The sequence below is a fragment of the Neofelis nebulosa genome, chromosome 17, assembly GCF_028018385.1.
Source record: "Neofelis nebulosa isolate mNeoNeb1 chromosome 17, mNeoNeb1.pri, whole genome shotgun sequence".
Classification (NCBI taxonomy): Eukaryota; Metazoa; Chordata; class Mammalia; order Carnivora; family Felidae; genus Neofelis; species Neofelis nebulosa.
Window position 1 is genome coordinate 16,090,053 of NC_080798.1, and position 23,051 is coordinate 16,113,103.

The 23,051-nt window shown below is 46.9% G+C and overlaps 1 protein-coding gene across 5 annotated transcripts in view; it reads right to left on the reverse strand.

Annotated features, from left to right (window-relative positions):
* The window catches only part of SIPA1L3 (signal induced proliferation associated 1 like 3), a 239,627-nt gene that overhangs the window by 134,894 nt on the left and 81,682 nt on the right, over nucleotides 1-23,051 (reverse strand). For all 5 annotated transcript variants that reach the window (XM_058707345.1, XM_058707339.1, XM_058707340.1 and 2 more), the window contains one exon: nucleotides 10,057-10,124. The gene's annotated coding sequence lies outside the window, so the exon portion shown is untranslated. The remainder of the gene's footprint in view (nucleotides 1-10,056; nucleotides 10,125-23,051) is intronic.

Below are 23,051 nucleotides of genomic sequence, written 5' to 3' on the forward strand. Positions count from 1 at the left end.
AACCATTTTATGAGGTAGGTAGTATTACTACCTCTAGTTTACAGATGGGGAAGCTGAGGCACAGGAAGGTAAGTGCTTTAGCCATAGGCACACAGGTGGAACTGGAGGGCTGGGGTTCCAGCACAGGCCATTTTTACTACTGTCATCTATACCAGTTCTTAGGGTAGCTGACTGGAAATTAATCAATGCTGAATGAGTGGATGAATAAATGAATGAATGAGATTAAGCTGGGAAAGTCGGAGAGCTCGGGCTCTCCAACTATATTGCTCGTGGCAGGAAAGTCCAACACCACTGAGCTAATTCTGTGTATTTAACCTAATTAATTTACTTTGATTACAAGAACTGTCCAAGTATAAAGTAAGATTTCCCCCCAAAAATGATGCTCAGAAATAAGAATTGTCTTTCAGAGTTTTCGTACTATTTTGGACAAAGTGATATTTGGGAAAGACACATTAGCACCTAAAGACTTAGATGATGCTGGTCTGGATAACGATAAAAAGGCAGCATATGTTATAATAGATTTAGAAAACATCCTCAAGGGCTCAACATCACAATCCCAAGTGTTGTGAGTCACTTAAACAGGTCCTTTAAATATTCTTTCAAAAAAGAATAGGGGCAAATAATTGTAAGCAGATCCACTTATTCTAAACAAAATACTGGATGTAAAAGTCTTATGATACAGAGAGTGGCATTAAACTAGAATTTTGAAAATGGAAAAAAAAAAAGTGTGTGTAAGGCAACCTGTCTTGAAGCAAAATGCCGCTGTGGGGGGTGAAATTTAATTTCCCTAAATTGACATTTTTAATTCATATTGGGATGATTAGTCTGACTCAAAAACAAGTACTTATGTAATCACTTTTATGTATTCACATTTATTCATTCACCCATTTTCAGTTACTGTCCTTAAAAAATATATTTTCTTTTAAAAAAAAATTTTTTTTAACATTTATTTATTTTTGAGACAGAGAGAGACAGAGCATGAACGGGGGAGGGGCAGACAGAGAGGGAGACAGAATCGGAAGCAGGCTCCAGGCTCTGAGCCATCAGCCCAGAGCCTGACGCGGGGCTCGAACTCACGGACCGTGAGATCGTGACCTGAGCCGAAGTCGGACGCTCAACCAACTGAGCCACCCAGGCGCCCCAGAAAATATATTTTCTTTTTAAATGTAACATAGCAAGTTAGTGCCTGTACTTCAGAAATTACCCATACACAACTAAAAGGAAAATTAATTGGAAAAAAAAAAAAAAAACCTGACTGATATATATGACTGGGTTCTTGAGGCTTGGGATACAGTCTCCGATGAAAACATCATACATAGGTTCAAGAAGTGCCACGATAGGGATGCCCGGGTGGCTCAGTCGGGTAAGTGTCCGACTCCAGCTCAGGTCTGTGGGTTCGAGCACCACGTCGGGCTCTGTGCTGACAGCTCTGAGCCTGGAGCCTGCTTCAGATTCTCTTTCTCTCTCTCTCTCTCTCTCTTTCTCCCTCCCTCCCTCCCTCCCTCCCTCCCTCTGTCCCTTCCCCGCTCACGCTCTGTCTCTGTCTCTCAAAAATAAATTAAAAAAAAAAATAAGTAACATTTAAACATAAATAATAAAAAAAAAATAAAGAAGTGCCACATCATAAACACTTCAGATGAACGTGAAAATGATGGATGCTAGAAATATGTGTAAATGGCCCAAAAAGTGACTCTCGTGACAAGGATGTCTGTGGAGAATGTAACATTGTTTTCATGGTATGTGAGAAGACGGAAGCAACATTTAGATTTCAGCATTTTTGATATCGTGATTCTAAATGTGTCACAAAGTCAATAAACTTTAAAAATATAAGTAGACAGCTGATTATATTATTTATAATCCCTAAACATTTCAAGTAGGCCCCAAAACTTAAAAAAAAAAAACAAAAAAACAAAAAAACAAAAAAAAACTCTTTGAAAAGATGGGAAACACCATGTTATAGGACACATGTGGTTTTTTTTAGCCCAAGTATTTAAAAAGATTTTGAAGGAACACATTAGCTTGCAATCGTGATCATCCTGGAGGATTGAGTCCTTTGATTTCTTTTTAAACAAACAGCATTACTTTGATAATCAGAGAGGCGAACAAACAATACAGGTTAATAAATGTGAAGCTCACCCAAGGATACGATGAAGTAGTAGTCCTCACCCTTGGCCGCACCCTGGAAACATCTGGGGAGCTTTAAAGTAAACATCCCACGCCTGGTCCCACCCTTGGTGATTCTAATGGACTGGTCTGGGGTGGGGCCCAGGCCTTGGGGTTTCTTAAAACTCCCCACATGACTCTAATATGCGGTGAGGATGAGAACCATTAAAGCAAGATTTTTCAGATTTTTTTGTAGAACATGTTACTAAGTGTCTTTTAAAAAATAAGGTCTCGCAGGTGAAGATGCAGGATCTTTTCTGCAAGATTTCTGAGTCTGTAATGTGCAAATTTGTACCATGGCTTTCACAGGAAGAAGACAGTGCAAGGTCGATGTTTGTGTCAGTGTATGTGTGTGTGTCTGCTCAGCAGTCCTTCTCTTGAGCAGCCATGCCATTAGCAAGCCCTGTCCAGTCCACCTCCCAAGCTGCCCCCCCTTTCCCCCCACCTTGGTCCTGTCCTCCATCGCCTCCCATCTGGACTATGGCAGCAGCCTCCCCATTGCCCTCCCACCACCCTTACAGTTCATTACCCACAAAAGTGAGCTAGCAGAGGTCCCTGGGGCACACACAGTTTGCAGAAGCTTCTGCTCCCAAAGGAGAGTGCCCCTAGTGTCCCTAACTGCCACACTAGGACTGTGGAAGGGACCTGCCTTAAAGTGTAGGCGGCATCAGGAACAGCAGAGCTGTGGCAGAAGGAACTTGGGTCCTCAACACCACTGTTGAGCTACCATGTCACAAGCCCAAAAAACAGCCCAAAGAACCTCTGGACTTGGTCCCTGACTGGACCTCTGGACACATTCCCTGACTGCCTACGCCAGCATGCATGGGGTTTTCTGTCATTTACAGCCAAAAACATCCAAGCTATACACTCTCTACTACAAAGTACCCTATTTATTGGTCATACATATATATATTTTTTAACCAGGTAAAATCACCTTATTTGCTTTTCTTGTTTATTGACTAGCTCCTCCTTCTAGAACTTCAGCTCTACAAGAGCAGGGACATTTGTCTGTCTTGTTCACTGCTCTGCCCCTAGTACCTGAAACTCTGCCTGCCAAAGGGCAGGAACTCAGTATTTGCTGAAACAATGACTGAGCTCAGTTCTTGCAACAGCTCCAAAAGGTAGGTGTTCCAAATACCCATCTCCTCCTGACTTCTCCCTGTAGTGACCCTGCAGTTACACTGGCCTTCGTCCTGTTCCTTCGCAGAGTCAAACTCTTCTAGCCCAGAGCTCCCTCGCATTCCATTAAAGTCTACTGATCCTTCAGGCCTCCTCCCAAATGTCAGTCCTCACAACAGACATCTCCTGATCTCTCCAAAACACATCAGACTCCCCTTAGATATGCCCTGCTGGTTCCTCCATCAGGGCACTTAGCACAGATGCAATCACACAGCTGTTTTTGTAATTACTTAACTTCTGTTTCCTCCACTGAGAATGAGTTCCAGGAAGGTGAGGACCCCTTTGTATTGCCAAAGCTCTAAAGGGTCTGGCCCACAGAAGGTGCTTAATAAATACCACACCTGACTGTTGTGGCCAGGACATTTACTGTTCACTGAATACCCACGTACCTCCACATTTCTAGCCCCTTGCAGCTAGGCAGGGCCATGTAACTAGTTCTGGGTGCGAGCGGAAGTGAACTGTGTCACTTTGGGCCTCAGCATCTAAGTGCTGTGCTGTGGGAGTCTCTAGTTCCCTGTTCTGCCACGGTGACCCTGGAGGCTATGTGTTCTAGTCATGAGGCTTCAAGACTGGAGCCCACATCGACCTGCATCTCTGAGGTACAAGGTAAAGTGCCCCCTGCCAACCTAACCTACCTTGTGTCACAAGTAAGAAATTGACATTCGTTATTTCCAACTTCTAGGATTTCAGGGTCAACCTGTTATCGCAGCAGAAGCTTGCCTATCGCTAGCATTCCTGAGATGGAAGGAAGGCAGCTAGACGCAGAGACAAGGGTGATCACAGACTGGGAGGTGAGTATCAAGGTTGTGCGTGGCCTCCTGTTGCCAGAACTGAACCTCAGTGAAAGGAAGGCGGTGGAGGGGGTGGGGGTGGGGTGGGGTGTGTGGACAGACCGACTACTCCCTGGGGAATTGCCACTTTCAATTCCTGATGCAAACGATGAAAGGACCCAGAGCCCCCACTCCCTTCAGAAAGAGCCCACCTCGGGGCCCTCATCAGACACAGCTCCTCAGGGATCACAGTCAAGTCTCAGCCCCTGGGGACAGGAGGAGGCTCAGAAGCCAGCAACACCCTGGAAAACCCTATTAGCTAGAGGAAGCTGAACCAGCAAGACTGCATGAAAGGGCCCGGGCTAATTCGGGCTGACAACCTTCCCGCGGAATCACCCACTGGGGTTCTGCCCTTCCAGCTCCATCCCAGAGAATAAATCACGCTGTCAGGTCTAATTTGGGATTCAGCTGATGGGCTGAGCAGAGCATCCATGCGTTCTGGCCACAGAGGTCAAGGGCAGCCCACGTGCTAGCAGCCAGTGCTGAAAGGCCCAGGGACTGGTTAGGTGGAAAAGGACTGGGAAGCCCACAACAGTGGGTTTCCAATACACAACAGAGACACTCTGCTCTGCTCCTGTGAGATTTCTGGCCCAGGTCTCAGCTGAACGAGCCGTGTCCCCAGAGCACAGCACTGCTAATCCTGGCACCATACCAGCTTGGGCACAAGGTAAACACTCCTATTTGGTAAATAAGTAATCATAACACCACCAGCTAGTGCTTACTATCTCACGGGCTGGAGACGAAGCTGCCTAACCTGGGACACACAGTCAAGGCTAAGGCATATAAGCCACCACCACTGCCGCTGTCGCTGCGGCCACTACCACCACCATCTCATGTATTATGTCGCTACTTTGTGCCAGGCACTACTCTTAACTATTTGAGATTCATAATCACTTTTCTTTCTTTTTTTTTTTTTAAGTAGGCTTCATGCCTAGCATGGAGCCCAAAGCGGGGCTTGAACTCACGGCCCTGAGATCAAGACCTGAGCTGTGATCAAGAATCAGATGCCTAACCGACTGAGCCAGCCGGGCGCCCCCATAATCACTTTTCAATTCTCAAGGGTTAGGAAGCTCCTGGGTTACACTCCCTGCTCTGCACGCAGCCAGACTCTGGAGCTCTTGCTCTTGGCTACCACGTCAAACCATTCCTGATTTCGCCATTTCGATTTCAAGAAACTTGCCCTGAAATGTCAAGTTAGGGTTCGGTGTCCCCCCAAGTTCCCACAGTCCTGTGGCTTTCCCCTATTAGAACTCCCATTGCTCCAGGCTGTTTACCCAGAGATCTCTCCCACAATACTCTCTCTCCAGGAGGGCCGCCCTGTAAGCCTCGTGCCCAGCACAAGAGCAGGAAATGGGAAATGACCAATGTTTACGAGACAGATGGATGGAAACCCAAGTCCAAACCCCTAATTTTACAGAGGAAGGGATGGCGATTCAGAAAGAAGAAAGGGGAGTTTCACTGAAGACAGGGGGAGTGGAGAAGGGCAAACTGCTCCTTGATGAATCTCTCTCTTCTCTAAGGCCCAAAGCTGCTTCCAGGAGCCCCAGATGACCTCCAGGCTGGCTAGCCACCTCCGGGGTCCACCATCCCCTGGGCTTCCCCCATACAGCCCTGAACTGCTCTGGGCTGTCACTGTCACTGAGGGCCTGCCTCCTTCCTGGGAGGAGGAGCCCCATTAAGTGCAGGGTCCACCAGCCATGAGGCTACTACCCCTCAGGAATAGGCACAGAGAAGGAGCACGTTAAATGTGTGTTGAATCGACCAGCAGAACCCCAAGAAAGGAAACAAGGCCTGAGCCTCATTCTAGAAAGATGCATTAAAAGCACAGGTAAAATTTCTTTGGAAAGGGGAGGCCAGGATTAGCCTTCTCAGCCATCTGCAAGCCAGGAAGATGTGCGGTGCTGGCTCACCAGAACTGGACCAGGACCAGGGAAAGGTAGAGCACAGGGCGGACGTGATTCACAAGAAAGCTTTGTAATGACCGAAACTTCCCCAAAGAAAACACGCTGCCCTGTTTCTCCCCTGCTGGAAGAATTTAAAACCGAGGTCACACAGCCAGCAGTCTGGGGACCCCAGGTTACCTCTTATGAGGTAACCAAGTGTAATGCCAAGAGCGAGGGCTCTGGAGACAAACTGCAAAGGTCCCCACCCTGGCTCCCTGACTTGGTAGGTGGCTTTACCACTCTGTGCCTCAGTTTCCAAGTCATTCCTGTGGGGAGATCATAGCAGCGACTTCACAGGGTGGGTGCAAGGGGTGAATGAGATCATGCGTGTAAAGTGCTCACAGAAGGGCTGGGCACAGAGTCAGTACCCATTAATGTTAATTATTATTGTTTCTCTTCCCCTGTGGAGCCAGACACTGTTGGCTGGCTAACCCGACTGACACTCTCAATTCCCTTTTCCTCTGGCTTCCTCCTCAGGAGAGGCTGAAAAAGCTAAATGAAACTTCCCACCTTCCTTGGAGCTAGGGGAGGCCACGTGACACATTGCTGGCCAGTGAGATGTAAGTGGAACCTTGTGGGAGGATTTTGGGGAGAATTCGTAAGTGGTCCAGAAAAGGAAAACACGTGTGGCTGGGTGTTGGCCTTCCCCTCCTTGTTCTGACTGGAGCTACAGCACTAATCTTGTAATCACGAGGGAAGGCCGAGTAAATCAAAGAAGCTCCAGGCTGGACACCACTCAGCCTCTGAACTAACGAAATACCTTCATGTTTGTTGTTATGGGAGAGAAATCAATGCTCGGTGGTTTAAAATGCTGCAAGCTGGGCTTTCTGTTCTGGTAGCTAAAAGCATTCCTGGCTGATGGACCCACCATAACACAAATGGTTCAGGGCACCTGTCCGTGGTAACTGTTTGCCAACCTCTATTCAGGTCCCCGGATGAGAACCCCCGAACTAGAGGAGAAAGAGTGGGAAACTGAATTAGAATAGTGCCTACCGAGCCTCAGTCACCGTGTTCTGCTCTTCTTTTCAGCTGTATCTAGTCCCATCTATGCAATTATTTACTTAATATTTTCTTTAAACCAATGCGTTTTTATTTTTATTTATTTGTTTTAAAGTAATGTCTACACCTAATGTGGAGCTTGAACTCACAACTCCGAGATTAAGAGTTGCATGCTCCACTGACTGAGCCAGCCAGGAGCCCCACTAAACCAATTCATTTTTAAACTTAAACACACACACACACACACACACACACACACACACACACACACACACACGAGTCTACTGGGGCCCCCAGGTGGAGCAGTCAGTTGGGCATCTGACTATTGATTTTGGCTCAGGTCATAATCCCAGGGTTGTGGGACTAAGCCTCACGTTGAGCTCCATACGGAGCCCGCTTGGAATTCTTTCTCCCTCTGCCCCTCTCCCTCTCTTGTGTTCTCTTTCTCTAAAATAAAATAAAATGGAATCTACATTACTACCAAAATGAAAAATCAGTTATCTTTTGTTACAAAAGCAATTTAATAAATAATAATAATAAACAAATACAAGGTAAACAAAATATGTTCATCCACAAATCACTAAAAGTTATCTGATGTAGCATAATTTGGGTTTATTGGACTAGCAAGAATTCTTCATTTTTGCTGTCTATCAGGAAAAAAAAATGTCAGAGGATCTGGCAATGCTTTGCATTTTTACAGGGCAACAAAAGGCGAGAGCTAAGAAGGGGCTGCCCCACCGAGAGGAAACATGGTCCTGTTGCTGCAATTCCTGAAACCCTGTTTCGAAGTGAAATAATTTATTTAGATCTCCTGCTGGCTGGTGGATGAATTAGGTTGGGAGCCTTATTCTTATTCAGGGCTTCCTCAGAGAGGCCTTCCCGGATTACCTCGCCTAAAATCACTCCTGTTCCTCCTAGGCAGCCCCATTCCTGTCTTACGGACTTCTCCTACATTCACTTGTCTGTCTGTTGTTCTATTCTCCAGTAGCATGTCAGTTCCCACAGGGAAAGGATTCTGCTTTGTTCACTCCTGAATCCCCAGTACCTAGAACACAACAGTAGGTAATCAAAGGCATATTTATTGGCATGGTCATGAAGCACAAAGAAAGACTGAGGAACCATTACAGACTGGATGAGAATAAGGAGACAGGACGAGTAAACACAGTGTGGCATACTGGATAGGACCTTGGAACAGAAAAGGGACATCAAGGGGGCACTTGGGTGGCTCAGTCAGTTAAACATCTGACTTTGGCTCAGGTCATGATCACACAGCTCATGGGTTCGAGCCCTGCGTCAGGCTCGGTGCTGACAGCTCAGAGCCTGGAGCCTGCTTCAGATTCTGTGTCTCCCTGTCTCTCTACTCCTCCCCTGCTCTCTCTCTCAAAAATAAATAAACCTTAAAAAAATTTTTTTTAAAGAAAAGAAAAGGACATCGGTGGAAAACTAGCAAAACTTGACTCAACTCTCTTAGTTCACAGTACTGGACCAGTGCTCATTTCCTGGTTTTGGTAGCTGTGCCAAGGCTGCCTAAGATGGTGACATTAGGGGATGCTGGGTGAAGGGTAGGTACGTGAGCTTTCTGCACGCTTGGTGTAACTTTTCTGGGGTCTAAAATTCCTTCAAAATAAAAGAGCTAATAAAGAAATTGTGCTGAGGGGCGCCTGGGTGGCGCAGTCGGTTAAGCGTCCGACTTCAGCCAGGTCACGATCTCGCGGTCCGTGAGTTCGAGCCCCGCGTCAGGCTCTGGGCTGATGGCTCGGAGCCTGGAGCCTGTTTCCGATTCTGTGTCTCCCTCTCTGTCTGCCCCTCCCCCGTTCATGCTCTGTCTCTCTCTGTCCCAAAAATAAATAATAAAAAAAAAAAAAAAAAAAAAAGAAATTGTGCTGAGAAGCATCCTTTGATGGAAATGCAGCCCCTTGAGACTGTTCCATGAACACGCTCCAGGTACCTGGGCAGAGCCTTGGGCCAGGATGAAGGAAGGTGAAGAGACCCAATAAGCAGCCAAGAAGAGAAGCTGCTGTCTAGATTCACTCGGTTCCCAAGGGTCAGCCCGCTGGTCCCTGCAACTTAGCCAACATCATGGTTACACAAACCGGGCAGAGTCTGGACGTCAGAATCTTCTGTTCTCCACTTGCCATACCATTAAGGGCATTTGGTGCTTCGAGGATCAGACAGCACCCTCACTCCCAAGCACCCGCATGGCATCCTGCCAACAAAGGTTGGCGCCCTCATTTTGGAATGCCCCACTGGCAACTGAGTGCCATCGCTTTGCCTATGCCAAAGACACAGAACAGGATGTTCACTAGCAAAGTCCCCATAAACCTAATTATAACATATTCAAAATCTTTATATCACAGGTATTTGCCATATGTACATGTTTTAATTCTGTGTCAGTACCTACGCTGTATCTTCAGCCTACAGAGGAACAGCACATCCACACAGGGTGGGTGAGGGGGCCAGTCTGTCTCTTGATGGTGGTGGGCAGTTACACAAACATTGCAATTGCTTACGCTCAGAGAACTCTATGCCAGAGAGTGAATTTTATTCTGTGTAAATTTAAAAAATTGAATTAAAAAAGAGTGTGATACACAGATGTGTGCCACGAACAAAGATCTCCGAGATACTCTGCTGCTAGGGATGGTGGGAAACACACTGTGGAAGCACCCACATACAGCATGACTTCTCTTCTCTTTGTGCTGCGAAGTATGTAAGTGCGCATGTGCGTTAAGTAGGACTATTCGCGGGAAGAGGTCTGTCATGACACCCACCTGACTGCTGACGTAATTAGCTCTCAGGGAAGGTGTTAGACTTGCAGGTGATGCATAGGACAGTGAAGGAGACTTTCATTTTCCCCTCAATACTTTTTCAAGTAATTTTTAAAGATAATAGAGACCTATGTGGACTAGTTATAAAATTTAAGCAAACAGCCACACTGTACTCACCCTCAGTGTGTTCTGGGCACTAGTGTCCCTTGAGGGTCCCACGAGAGCCAATGTCAAAGACCGTGCATCTGTGGAGAAGAACAACACAAGGTTATGTCTTTGGCCAGTCTGAGTCTTCCTGCCGCAGTTTCTGTCATTTACAAATTCACCCCCTCAACAAATGTTTACTGAACACCTGCTCTGTGCTAGGCACCAAGGGAACACCAGTGACCAGGACAACACTGCTGTCCTCAGAGAGAAGACATTCCAGTAAAGGAGGAAGACAATAAAACAAATACATGATGCGGAGTCAGGGAGTAGTCAGCAGTCTTGATGGAAACTAAGCAGGCTGAGGAGAATGATGGGCCTGCTGTTTGCAAGAGTGGCCACAGAACAGACACCTTAATTCAGGAGGACCACAGGCTGTGTGACTTTCTGTGCAAGAGCATTCCAGGCCATGGGAATGGCCAGTGCAAAGGACCTGAGGCAGGGTATGTATATGGAGAATTTTAGGAGGAGCAAGGGGCCCATGTGCCTGGCACAGGGTGAGTGAGGGGGCGAGTGGTCGGAGACGAGGGCAGGGAGGTGATAGCGGCAGATGGAAGGCCATTATAAGGATATTTCCTTCAGACAATTTTGAATAGAGAAGTGGCAGAGATAAATAGCGCTTGTCCTGACTTGTAACTTTATAGTATTAATTTATGTTTTAAAATACTTAGTATGGTTGTTCATATTTGAATGGCTATATCATGAAAACTGTATATTATTAATTTATGTTTTTGAATATTTAGTATGGTTGTTCACATTTGAATAGATATTTTATGGATGAATGAATGTCTCCACTGTCTGTATTGTTCACCCTCATGTTTCTGTTTACGCCAGGTTTACCAAATCAGGGAGATGAGATCTGAGAGGATAATCCAGAACCTTCCTATAAGGAATGGCCATTAAATAATGACTCTCACTCCCCATGTGCCAGGCCATGTCCTAGCAGACATGTGCTAACTCATTTCACTCTCTCAATAAGCCTAAGAAATAGATGTTTATGATTACATTCATGGTATAGAAAAGGAAACTGAGGCACAGAATGGATAAAAAAAAAACAACAAACAACTCACTAGCTGAAGCTGCCTGGCCAGTCAAAAGTATATTACAGATGGGATGAACCCAGGAAGCCTGGCTCCAGAGCCTACTCACCTACTCCTGATCATGTGGCTAAGCCAGTGGCCATGGCGGTCAATGAAGAGAGAGCTAACTACAGGCAGATAATGCCTCCCTTTCCCCAATAGCACGATGCCCAAACGCTACTCAAACACCAAGGCTGAGCTCAAACTCCAGCCAGCTCTCAGGAAGGAAACCTAGAGAGTAGCTAGCCAGCTCTCCAGAATCTAGGAATCAGGATATCTTCAATAATCTTGCTCCTAGAGGTTCCTGGAGAAACCCAAAGGGGTTCTTAACTTTTCTCATGCCAGACAGCCCTGTGGGCAGCCTGCCAAAGACGAGTGTGGACTCCTTCTCAGAATCATGTTTTTAAGTCAACAAGATACAATACCCAAGGCTATAAAGGAAACCAATTATATTAAGATATCAAAGTATCTGTAAAATAAAACCTAATCTGAGATACAGTAATATTCGTGCTTCTTTATGAATGCTTTAAATTATAAGATCCTAATGGTGTGTCCAATAACCATAGTAATTTAGAAACAGATGAGTGTAAGTGATATTTTGCAATATCTGCAATAATCGTAATGTGATATGGAAATATTTTTAATTTCTAGTGGTGACAAAGTCACAGGTACTGCAATACAACTGTAGCTTTGGCTCTCATTCTGAAGAAAAGGAAATGCTAAATTCCAGATGGCAGAGGGAATAAAGATGTAACCTTTTTCCCAGCCAACTTTGCGATCCTCTAAATTCTATCCAAGGACCCTTCAAGGGTCTATGGACCCAGGATTAAGAATCCCAATAGGGAAAAGGCAGAGCAGATTCCTAGGGAAGGTAATAACTGGGAAGTGTGGGGCAGATTCAGATCCTTGTGAACACTGTATGGGAAGGGGTCCTGGAGGGCTAGCCATACAATCCAGGTCTGGCCAACAAAGCCACTAACCTCCTCTTTCCTGCTCCTTGCCTCAGAGATGGCTCGGAGTGGCCCTGGCATTGAAGCCATGGTGATTAGGTTCAATAAAAGCAGTCTCAGGACATATCCTGGGACTATAGGGAAAGAGATGGGTTTATTTCTCTTGGGGCACTGCTTAGCTGGTTGGATATATATACAGAGCGGCTTCAGAGCCTATCTGACAACAAAACCAACACAAAAGAATACAGAGCCACGAGGTACAAGGAAACAGGGTCCTGGCAACCTCATGTGAGGCTCTGGATCTAGCCACACCTGAAGCTATTCAGTGTACAATGTCCCAGGAAGTAAGTGCAAATGCTTCTTTTTACACTTAAGCAGGTTGACCTGAATTTCCATTTGTTCACAAAACCAAATGACTCAATTGCACAGAAGGGCAGAGTTGAGTGCAGTTCTTGACAATTCCCATAGCTCACTACCAAGGCATTTAGGAAAGCACAAAATGAAATTAGACAGAGTTACTATACATAGAAACAGCAAATACAGAAAAACACACACTCTTTAAAAACTCAGAAATAGTCTCTTGGGTAGTTGGCTTTCCCCCAAGCTGGTCTATGAAGCCCTGACAACTGTGGTTTTCAAGATGCTTGACAGGGCATGAGGGAACCAGAAGCACCCAGAACATTTCCTTTATCACCAGACTTTCCATTAAAAAAAAATTCCTGGGATGATCAGAAAGCCCCTGCAATAAAGCTCCTGTAAAATTTTAATAGCTGCCTTTTAAAATACAGCGGAAATTGCTTTTCTGCCACTCTCATTCTTCCTCCTTCCTTTCTCTAGAGTGATGTATATGGCTCTTTTAAGTCACATCAGCAGTGACGTGTGGTGGTGCCACATCTCTCTGACTGGAGGGAGCTGTCATATCCACCAGTGTGGGGTCCCTGACACATGGGAGGGGTCACAGCAGAGAGGACGATGCTGAGGGGTTGTGGAAATGGCAGCAAAGGTGGGCTACAGGGTCAGCAATTCAGCCAGGACCCCAGACCTCCCAGGGCCCCTCTTCACACCACCTGGGAAGGGAAGAGGCCCTTGGACTTGCCTCATCAATCCCAGCACACCCGCCAGAGCAACAGCCCACCTGGTCGCGGGGCCACGCGTCTCGCTTCCCAGGGTTTATACCAAGAAACAGAATCCTAGATGACAGAAGCTGGGGTGAGGGGATAGCCTGGCCTGACTCACAGTCTGACTGGTTCCTCCCCTCAGCCACAGCAATTGGCTCTGGGAGGGACACATGATCTAAGCAGGGCCAATCAGAGTAGGCCCTGGAAAGTTTGCTGGAATTACTGGGGGGAAAGGGATGGGATGGAAGGAAGGTAGGGGCTGCTGAAGGCCTCTCTGCCACCTGGGAGGTGGGGGGGGGGGGGGTACCGGAGAAAGAAGTCAAAGCTGACAGAGGCAGAACCCAGAAGCGGAGAAGGATAGCTTCCTGACAAGAATACCTGAGTGTTGGCTCCAGTCAGGCCAGCTCTGGGACTTTCAGGTCCCAAAGCCATTAACTTCCTTGTGCAGTTTAAGCCAGTTTGAGCTGGGAAGATTCTGTCATTTACAACAGAAATCACTGACTGATGGAACCGGAAGGGACCTCAGAAATCAATACAGCATTCCTTCATGTTTCGGTGAACACGATCTTTTCTAAGAAGCTGACAAAACAAAACTATGTCATGTCTCTCCAGAAAGAGGGGGAAAAAAATACCCCCACAAAATACTGTGTTTCAAAAATGCCAAAGGGCTCTGAAGCTGCTGTCCATAGGAACTGGGTGAAGAACACTCTGATCCAGTTTGAACCGTCCACTTGATGGATAAGGAGACTGAGGTTCAGAACGCTTATGTGGCTTGTTTGGGCCCAGGGGGAGGCAGAGCCAGGCCTCTCTAGAGGGTCCAGAGGTACGGTCCTCAGGCGAGACTGCAGAGGGTAAGGGGAGGCAGCGGGTGAGGCTGCGGAACCCCATGCCCCCATTTAGCAACACAGCAGCTCCACTTTTTTTCTGCTTTAAAAATTGGGCTTTCAGGGAAGTGTCTGACAGAAGTTCTACCACTCCACAGTAACATATGGAAAGCCGATCTCTTCTATCACATTTCGAAGTATTAACATGTTACTGACCTTGGTTTTTTTTTTTTTTTTTTCAACGTTTTTTATTTATTTTTGGGACAGAGAGAGACATAGCATGAACAGGGGAGGGGCAGAGAGAGAGGGAGACACAGAATCGGAAACAGGCTCCAGGCTCTGAGCCATCAGCCCAGAGCCCGACGCGGGGCTCGAACCCACGGACCGCGAGATCGTGACCTGGCTGAAGTCGGACGCTTAACCGACTGCGCCACCCAGGCGCCCCCTGACCTTGGTTTTGATCCTCACTGACATCTTAATGAAGCAGGCATTATTGCCATGGCTCTGCGTGAGGTGCTTCTGCAGGGACAACCAGCCAGGGTGCTGCTCTCTGATCCCAAAGCAGCCCGAGCACCCGGGCCTTTCTGCTCCTGTACTTCTGGGCCTCACATTTCTATTCTTCCCTTGGATTTTGATCTCAGCTCGTACGGAAAGGATCATCCGCTTACACCTCTCCACTCCCCTTGGCTTGGTCCTCCCTGCAGACCAGGTCAAGAAGTGGTGGCTGATCTGATGGGTCAGAGATTACGACAGTGGCTGGCACCTGCCCTTCCGGTGGGCAGGATTACTAGCCCCAAGGGCTAGGACGAGGCACCAGCTCTTTTCTCTCCCTGTGCCCAGAGATGGTGGCTTCCTCTGGTGCTCTCTGTCTTAGAGCAGGACACACAACCCTGGCCAGTGTTCATCCACCCTCTAAGATCACCCGCGGCACACGCACTCCTCCTGACCAAGTGCTCATGGGGGCAGCCAGACCTTTCTCCTCCGCGCAGCTTGCCGTGCAAGTGGCTGATCTAGGCACTAAGACTTAAGGTAAAGGAGAACCCAGCTCACTGGGGGCCTTTGGTACAAGCTCCCTTCTCCTTTCTAGACTTTACCAGAGCTTCACATTGGGGCCACAGGGACCTACCCACCTATTAATAAAGAGGTTCAATCATCTTTCACTTAGAGAAGATTCCCATTATGCCCATCCTCATCCCACCTTTGGAATAGGGACTTAGGAAAATATCTATTCATTCAACTGTCTCTACCCACCTGCCAACAAAGAAAAGCTGCTGTGCGAAGAAAAGACTTTGCCTCGGGAAAATCTAGGCCCTCAACTGCTACACTGTATGGCAGCCGCTGAGATCATCTTGCAATTAATCATGCTTTCTCTTAGGACCTATATTCTATTAATAACACACTAACGACTTAGCACTAGTTCTTTCATTGATTGATTCAGTCCACAGATATGACTAGGGCTGGGTCACTGACTTCCAGGGTCTTACATCCTCATTTCCTGTCCCCCACAGAGGATAAGCATCATGATATAGGGCTCTGGGGACTTCACTGTCCTACCTCCAGCCTAGCCTAAGTAACTCCGCGGTAGAGTGGCTCAAGACAGGCCTCTGCAGAGAAACTGCTGAGGGAAAGCAGCAACGTGTGACCACTTCACGCACAGCCGACTGGCCAAAATGTCAGACTCTGACACCACCGAATGTTATTGAAGTTACAGGCTAAGGGGAACTCTCAGTCACCGCGGGTGGGAGCATACACAGGAACAGACATTTTGAGACCGCAGCTGGCAATTTCTTGTAAAGAGGAAGAGACGGTAACCTCAGTGACACACTTCACTCCCCCACTGACTGGGATTCCCTGCCGAGTTCCCAGACCCATGTGGCCTTGCAAATTCTCACTCTGGTTTAAAGCATGAGGTTTTTGCTTTGATTTGACTACATGCCAGCACTGTTTTCAGTTAACTATCAACTCGTTTGACCCTTAGAACAACCCTGTGAAGAGGGTCTGCTAGCATCCCCATTTCTAACCGACCAGCAAACTGAGGTACAGAGAGGTAACTTGCCCAAGATCACACAGCAAGTAGATGGCACAAATCCACCGGGATCTGAACCTACTTGATCTGGCTCCAGAACTGCCAACAATGCCACTTCCCAAACACAGCAGTTAAGAGTATGGGCTGAGCCCCGAAACACATCTGACTCCACATCCAGACATCAATTTCAGATGGATCAAAATACAAGTGTGTCTGGAAGAGAACACAGGAGCGTATCTTCATGTTGGTGTAAGTGAAGATTTCTCATTCAGGAATTCTAGGAGAGTGTCCGTCTCACAAAAAGACGCATTCAGGGGCGTCTGGGTGGCTCAGGCGGCTAAGCGTCTGACTCTTGGTTTCAGCTCAGGTCATGATCTCGCAGTTCCTGAGTTCAAGCCCCACACTGGGCTTCGCACTGACAGTGTGGAGACTGCTTGGGATTCTCTCTCTCTCTCTGCTCCTCCCCCACTTGCCCTTTCTGTCTCTCTCTCAAAAATAAAAAAAATTTTTAAAAAGACTCATTCACACAGTCTTTGTCCCTTCACTAGCTTGGAATGCAGGTGTGATGCTACTCGGATTTGAGAGGGTCCCACTTGTCTCCAGAACACTACTCTGCCAGAACAGAAGGACTGAATTCTCTGGGTGCCCTGGCCCCCTGGGAAAGTGGGTTCGGCAGCCATCTGTGGCCACGAGGGGGTAAGAGAGTCAGAGGAGCGCTGGCGTTGACCATGCCCTCTGCCACACCATTGAGCCACATCTTCTCCCTCCAGATGTTACTTGACACACGGCATCTTATGTACTGAAATGACAATGCTGCCTGTTTCAGGCCGATACTTGCAGCCAAATGCACGCCTAACTAAAACATCTTGCCGCAGCCAGGATCTGGCTGCCACGGGCTGTGGAGAGTGCGAGCAGCCACGAACACGGATTTGAAAGTGTCTCAAAAGGACTCAGAGATGAACTTTGGGAATCAGATTTCCACTAAGCATGACTGGTCACAGGCATCCAGGGATGACGTGGTGTCTAAATTAATTCTCGGGGGACTTGAACTGCAAGCTGCCTTCTTTCTCTCTATGGACTTGTAAGAGCAGTCGGGGAGACTGTGATTTTAAGGGCCAAGCCCAGCCCACTGGCACAACTGCACTGGGGTCTGCTGGCCCCAGGCTCCCAGGCTGGCGAAATCTTGCAGAGCTTGTGGGTCCTTTTTCCTCCTGTCACCAGCCATTTGCTAGATGTGCCAACAGTTAAGCCCCTTCCTGCACTCCATAAAGACAGCTCGTCAATGTGGTTGACTGCCGGGTGCTTTTCCACAAAGCACTCCCACAGATCTCAGCTAATCAGATGGAAGATGGAAGAGTGGTCAATCTACCAAAATAGGTCAGTCTTTATTTTTTAATCCTCTTATTCATAATATATTGAAAGGGAAGAATGAAAAAAAAAAAAACATCATTAGTAAGAACATCTAGGATTACTCAACCTGTCTGTGCCTCAGTTTGCTCACCTATAAAATGGGGATAATAAATAATAATTGGGGTGTTGTGAGGCCTAAATAAATTATTCTATGAAAATGTTTATTTATTTATTTTTTAGGTTTTTATTTTTTATTTTGAGAGAGACAGAGAGAGAGACTGCACGTGCACGCAAACAGGGAAGGGGCAGAAGGAGAGGGAGATAGAGAATCTTAAACAGGCTCCACGCTCAGCACAGAGCCTGATACAGGACTTGATCCCACGACCTTGGGATTATGACCTAAGATGAAATCAAGAGTTGGATGCTTAACCAACTGACCCACCCAGGCGCCCCTCTATGAAAAATATTTAGAACAAAACCTATTACATAGCAAATGTTCGATAAAGGTGAGCTGCCATTGTTCTTATTGCTGGTGACATGGTGAATTTTTTGGATGGAAGGTCTGTGAAAAGCTTCAAAACCCCACTCTCTGCTCCACTGGACACACAGAGAAAGGCACTGCTCTGATTCTGGTCCCTTAGGGAAGGAAGGAAGCTTGAAGGTCCGGGCCAGGGAGGAGAAGCTGGCTCCAGGGCCCAGGGTACTGTGGGCAGGAAACAGACCTACTGGGTGCTAGCTGCCCACCCAGTAGCCATCCTTCCCTTTCTTCTCTGAGTGCTCAGCTAATGCAAGATCTCCCGACCTGCCCTGCAGCTAGGGGTGGCCAACAAGAGGTAAGCAGAAGTTGTTGTGGGGCTTCAAGGAAAATTCCTCACCAGAAACATGGAGTGGACTACAATTTTGTAAACCACCCCCCACCCCCACCCCGCCGCCCAATTCCCATCTGGATTCAGACTCTCTAGCCTGACACCAGGAGTCATATTGGACCACGATGCCACCTTTAGGATGAAAGCCTTCTGCTAGGGACGGTAAAGCAGAAAGACAGAAGGATCCTGCTTTTCCTGACATCTGTGGAGCTGCCATACCAGCCAAGGGCTGTCAACCTCTGGACATTTTAATCACCAGAGACACCACCTTCCGTGGAATGTAAACTATTATTATTTCTGGTCTCTGCTACCGGCAGCCGAGTGTACTTTCAAAGGATATTATGGTCTTACACGGCAGACGGCCAATGGGCCACAGCGTTCCACACCAGAGAAACCCCTCAAGAAACCTGCCACCATGTGAAGTGTCCTCATGCTTTAGAGGACCCTCAATCTCTCCTCAAGAGCAGGCAGAAAGCTAGGTACCGAATTTCTCACAGAACCGGATTACAACCATTTTGCCCTACGAGGAGGTAAAATAAGACCTATAGGAGATCTCCTGAGCCACTCACTCAGTAATTATGAAATGCTCCCCTAGGCTGGACACTGTGCACGCCAGGGTGTGAGACCTGGTAGACAAAAGCAGGCACAGTCCCTGCTCTCACAAACCTCACAGGCCAGAACAGGGGACAGAAAATAAACAAACAGGCAAACAAATACATGTATGAGTATGAATGGTGAGAAGTACCACGTAGGAAACCAGGGTAAATTTTAGCCCAGAACTGAAGAGAAAGGAGAAGGAAGTCATGTGAAAAGTGGAAGTAAGAGTCTCCAGGATGTCCATCAACTGAAGAACGGATAAAGAAAAAGCAGCGCATCTACACAATGGAATATTATTCAACCATAAAAAGAATGACGCACTGATTCATGCACAACATGGATGAACACTGAAAACATTATGCTGAGTGAAGGAAGCCAGTCGCAAAAGACCATGTATTGTATGATGCCGTTTACATGAAATGTCCAGAAGAGGCAAATCCAGACAGACAGAAAGTAGATTAGTGATTGCCAGGGTCTGGGAGGAGGGGATGGGGGGGCGGGATGGAGAATGACTGCTGATGAGTTTTGTTTTGTTTTTGGGGCCAATGAAAATGTTCTGGAATTAGATACTGGTGATGGTTGCATAGCCTTGTGAATACACCAAAACCCACTGAATTGTGTACTTCAAAAGAGTGAATTTTATGACATGTCAATTATATCTCAATTAAAAGGCACTCAAAGGGCTACTGTGATTCAATCACTATGTTGATAATAAAGTCTCTAATGAAAGTTAAGGAAAAAAAAAAAAAGTATCCCAGGAGATGGAGGCGAATGTGGGAGGCTGTTCAAGGAAATGCACCGGAGGCCTGTGTGGCTAGATGGTTGTGGTGCAAGAGGGAATGCTCCAGGACGTGGCAGACATCCAGAGCTCCCTGTGAGCCGCGGTCATACACATGCTTTCTATTCTAAGTATGAGGGGAAGCAGGAGAGTGATGTGTTCCAATCTACATTTCTGAAAGATTTCTCTGGCTGTTGTGCAGAGATGGTCAGGGTTTAAAAGAAGCAGGGAGAATGATGAGGTGGCCACTGTAATACCCAAGGAGAGGAGGCAGTGGCTGGGACCAGGGCGAGGGCAGAGGAATGGAAAGGAGGAGGCTGGTAAAGATGTGAATTTCAAATCAAGGACACAGAGGCCTCATTGACGATGGGATGGCCACGAGCGTAAGGCTGAAAAGAAAGATGCACGTGTCTCGTGAATTTTTCCAAAGTGGTTTTCTGCCAGCTTCAGGTTGTGCACAGAATGACAGCAGGTCACCAAATGCCTGTTAAATGAATTAAATAAATGAACAAAATCACTGCCTGGCTTTTTTTGTGGGGCACATTTTTGTATTTTCAATAAAGATGTTAAATTCTCTCTCTCTTCACGTATATATACGCACATGGATCCTTACCTATCAACATAATATCCTTACCCATACCTGTTTCTCTCCCATCCACTGGTAGAAACTGGTCCACTAAACACCACCAGCTACCCATCTGCTCAAATCAGAAACCTCAGGGTCATCCTTTTATACATACACACACCATAAGCAAGGTCAAGCTTCTAAGTCAGTAACAACAAGGTCCTTCCATCTCTGAGGGGCACAGAGAAATAGGTAAGCCAGAAAGAAGGGAGCTCTTACTTCTGATCAACAACATGTAGGAGAGAAAACAGAGACAAGAAGTGTTCTCTGTCTTTTTAGTGGGGGTGGGGAGGAGCAAGAGATATAGTCAAGAAGGGGAGGGGCGTCTGGGTGGTTTAGAGGGTTAAGAGTCTGATTCTTTCTTGGTTTTGGCTCAGGTCATGATCGTCATGGCTTCTGGGATCACACCCCACATCAGGCTCTGCACTGACAGTGAGGAGCCTGCTTGGGATTTTTCTCTCCCTCTCTCCCTGCCCCTCCCCGGTTTGCACATGTGCTCTCTCTCAAAATAGATAGATAAACATAAGAAGAAGGAGAAGGAGAAGGAGAAGGAGAAGGAGAAGGAGAAGGAGAAGGAGGAGGAGGAGGAGGAGGAGGAGGAGGAGGAGGAGGAGGAGGAGAGGGGGGAGGGAGAAGGAGAGAAAGCAGTGTGAATAAACATGGTTTAGTCAGGGGAGGAATTTGGGTCAATTTGACCCTTATGCCTTTCCCTTTAAGTCCCACTGCAAGTGAAGACCAGCAGAAGACAAGTTATATCCCAAAGGGGTCATTAGCCCCAAACCACTGTCAGCCACACCCATTCTGAGGGAAACACCAGAGCCCTGGAAGAATGCATCCTGGAACCAGAAGTAGGAAAGGGGAAGGAATGAAGTCTCATAGAGAACATCTACAGGGCCACCGCCATCACAAACCACAGGGCAAACAGTGCCCCTGGAGTGGTGCAATGCAACAGTCTTGTGGGGATGTGTCCACCCAGAACATTCCTTCTAGGTCCACTTTCCCCAGCAGTAGGGCTTATCTGGTTTAAGAGTGGGATGTGAGAAACATTTCACTGCATGGTTCTTGTGCAGTGGGCTTGGTTGTGGACACAAGGAAAATTATCACCTGTGTTGCCTGTCCCAAGAAGCTTCATCTGGAACATAGCCAGGGACCTGATGCCTCGACTTTACCATTTCTCTAACTCCCCTGTGTCATTCTTTCTTCCTTCCTTCCTTCCTTCCTTCCTTCCTTCCTTCCTTCCTTCCTTCCTTCCTTCCTTCCTCCCTCCCTCCCTCCCTCCCTCCCTCCCTCCCTCCCTCCCTTCTTTTCTCTTTTCTTTTTCTTTCTTTCTTTCTTTCTTTCTTTCTTTCTCTCTCTCTTTCTTTCTCTCTCTCTCTCTCTCTCTCTCTTTCTTTCAACATTTATTTATTTTTGAGACAGAGCATGAGTAGGGGAGGGGCAGAGAGAGAGGGAGACACAGAATCTGAGGCAGGCTCCAGGCTCCAAGCTATCAGCACAGAGCCTAATGTGGGGCTCAAACTCACAAACCGTGAGATCATGACCTGAGCCAAAGTCGGATGCTTAACCGACTGAACCACCCAGATGCCCCTCCCCTGTGTCATTCTTACAAGGAGCAGATCTGGTAGCAATGAATGCTTCAAACAGCTGACCAAACGCTGCTTTATTCATTCTACAGAGAAAGGGAAGTAGGTCAAAGTGCCTGTCATGGTCAGGTAGAAGGGACTTTTCACGCAGCACCCATGTTAGCCTCTCCTAGTCTGAGGTCCAAGTGAAGGTTCACCAACACCATGGACTCTCCACCTGTGGCCGGAACACCCTCCCAAGGGATCTCTAACATTGACCAATGTATGAAGTTTGTCTGGACCACAATTAAGGATACCGCAACATCTTCCAGACAGAACGCTGGGCTAAGAAGGCCATGTGACGTGGAAGAGAAAGGGAGTGTGATACCATCACTCAAATACAACACAGATACATACACTAGTCATTATAATTTCCATAAATGGGATATCATATTTACTCCTCTGAATCTTGCTTTCCCTTAAATGTTCTCACAAAAATGCCTCCAAATCAACTAATAGTGGGTCTTGCCCACTGTTTGTTTTTTTTTTGGCAGCTAATATTCCACAGTATGGATGTGCCATATTTTACTCAATCATTCCCTGAAAAATGGGCATTTATTTTATTTCTGGGGGTTGGTTGGTTTGCCCCTGAAAACCATACTGTAATAAACATCCTTTGGCACTGGGGCCATTTTTTTCTATAGGGTAGATTCTCAGGAGCAGGACTGCTATACTGAAGACTACTTATGGGTATTATATAGTTATATTACGGAAGGGGTTCCAAGATCAGGATGCAGAGCTGTGTATGTAGCATCCGCTTGGTTTTGTATGGAGTCTCTGGAAGAACACACCTGAAATGGGTGTCCTCGCGGGAGGGGAACTAGGTTACAGTGGATGGGCAGGGGGAGACTTACTTTCTGGGTGCCATCTGAATGTTTTATCACGTGCATATTCTGCTCATTCAAAATAAAAAAATATTTTTCAGGCTGCCTTCTAAAGAGGTTGCAATGATTCACACGTCCTCTAGCAACCTGGGAGAGTACTTAGCTGAACTCATTAATGCCCTGTATTTTTCTCCTTCAAGGCTGTCCCTCCTGTCCCCTTCTTGTTTTGACCTAGTATGAGTTGAAACATGTCAGATGTTACCTTCTTGTGATCCATAATTCCTCCTATTCTACAGCCCTTGGGCAGGT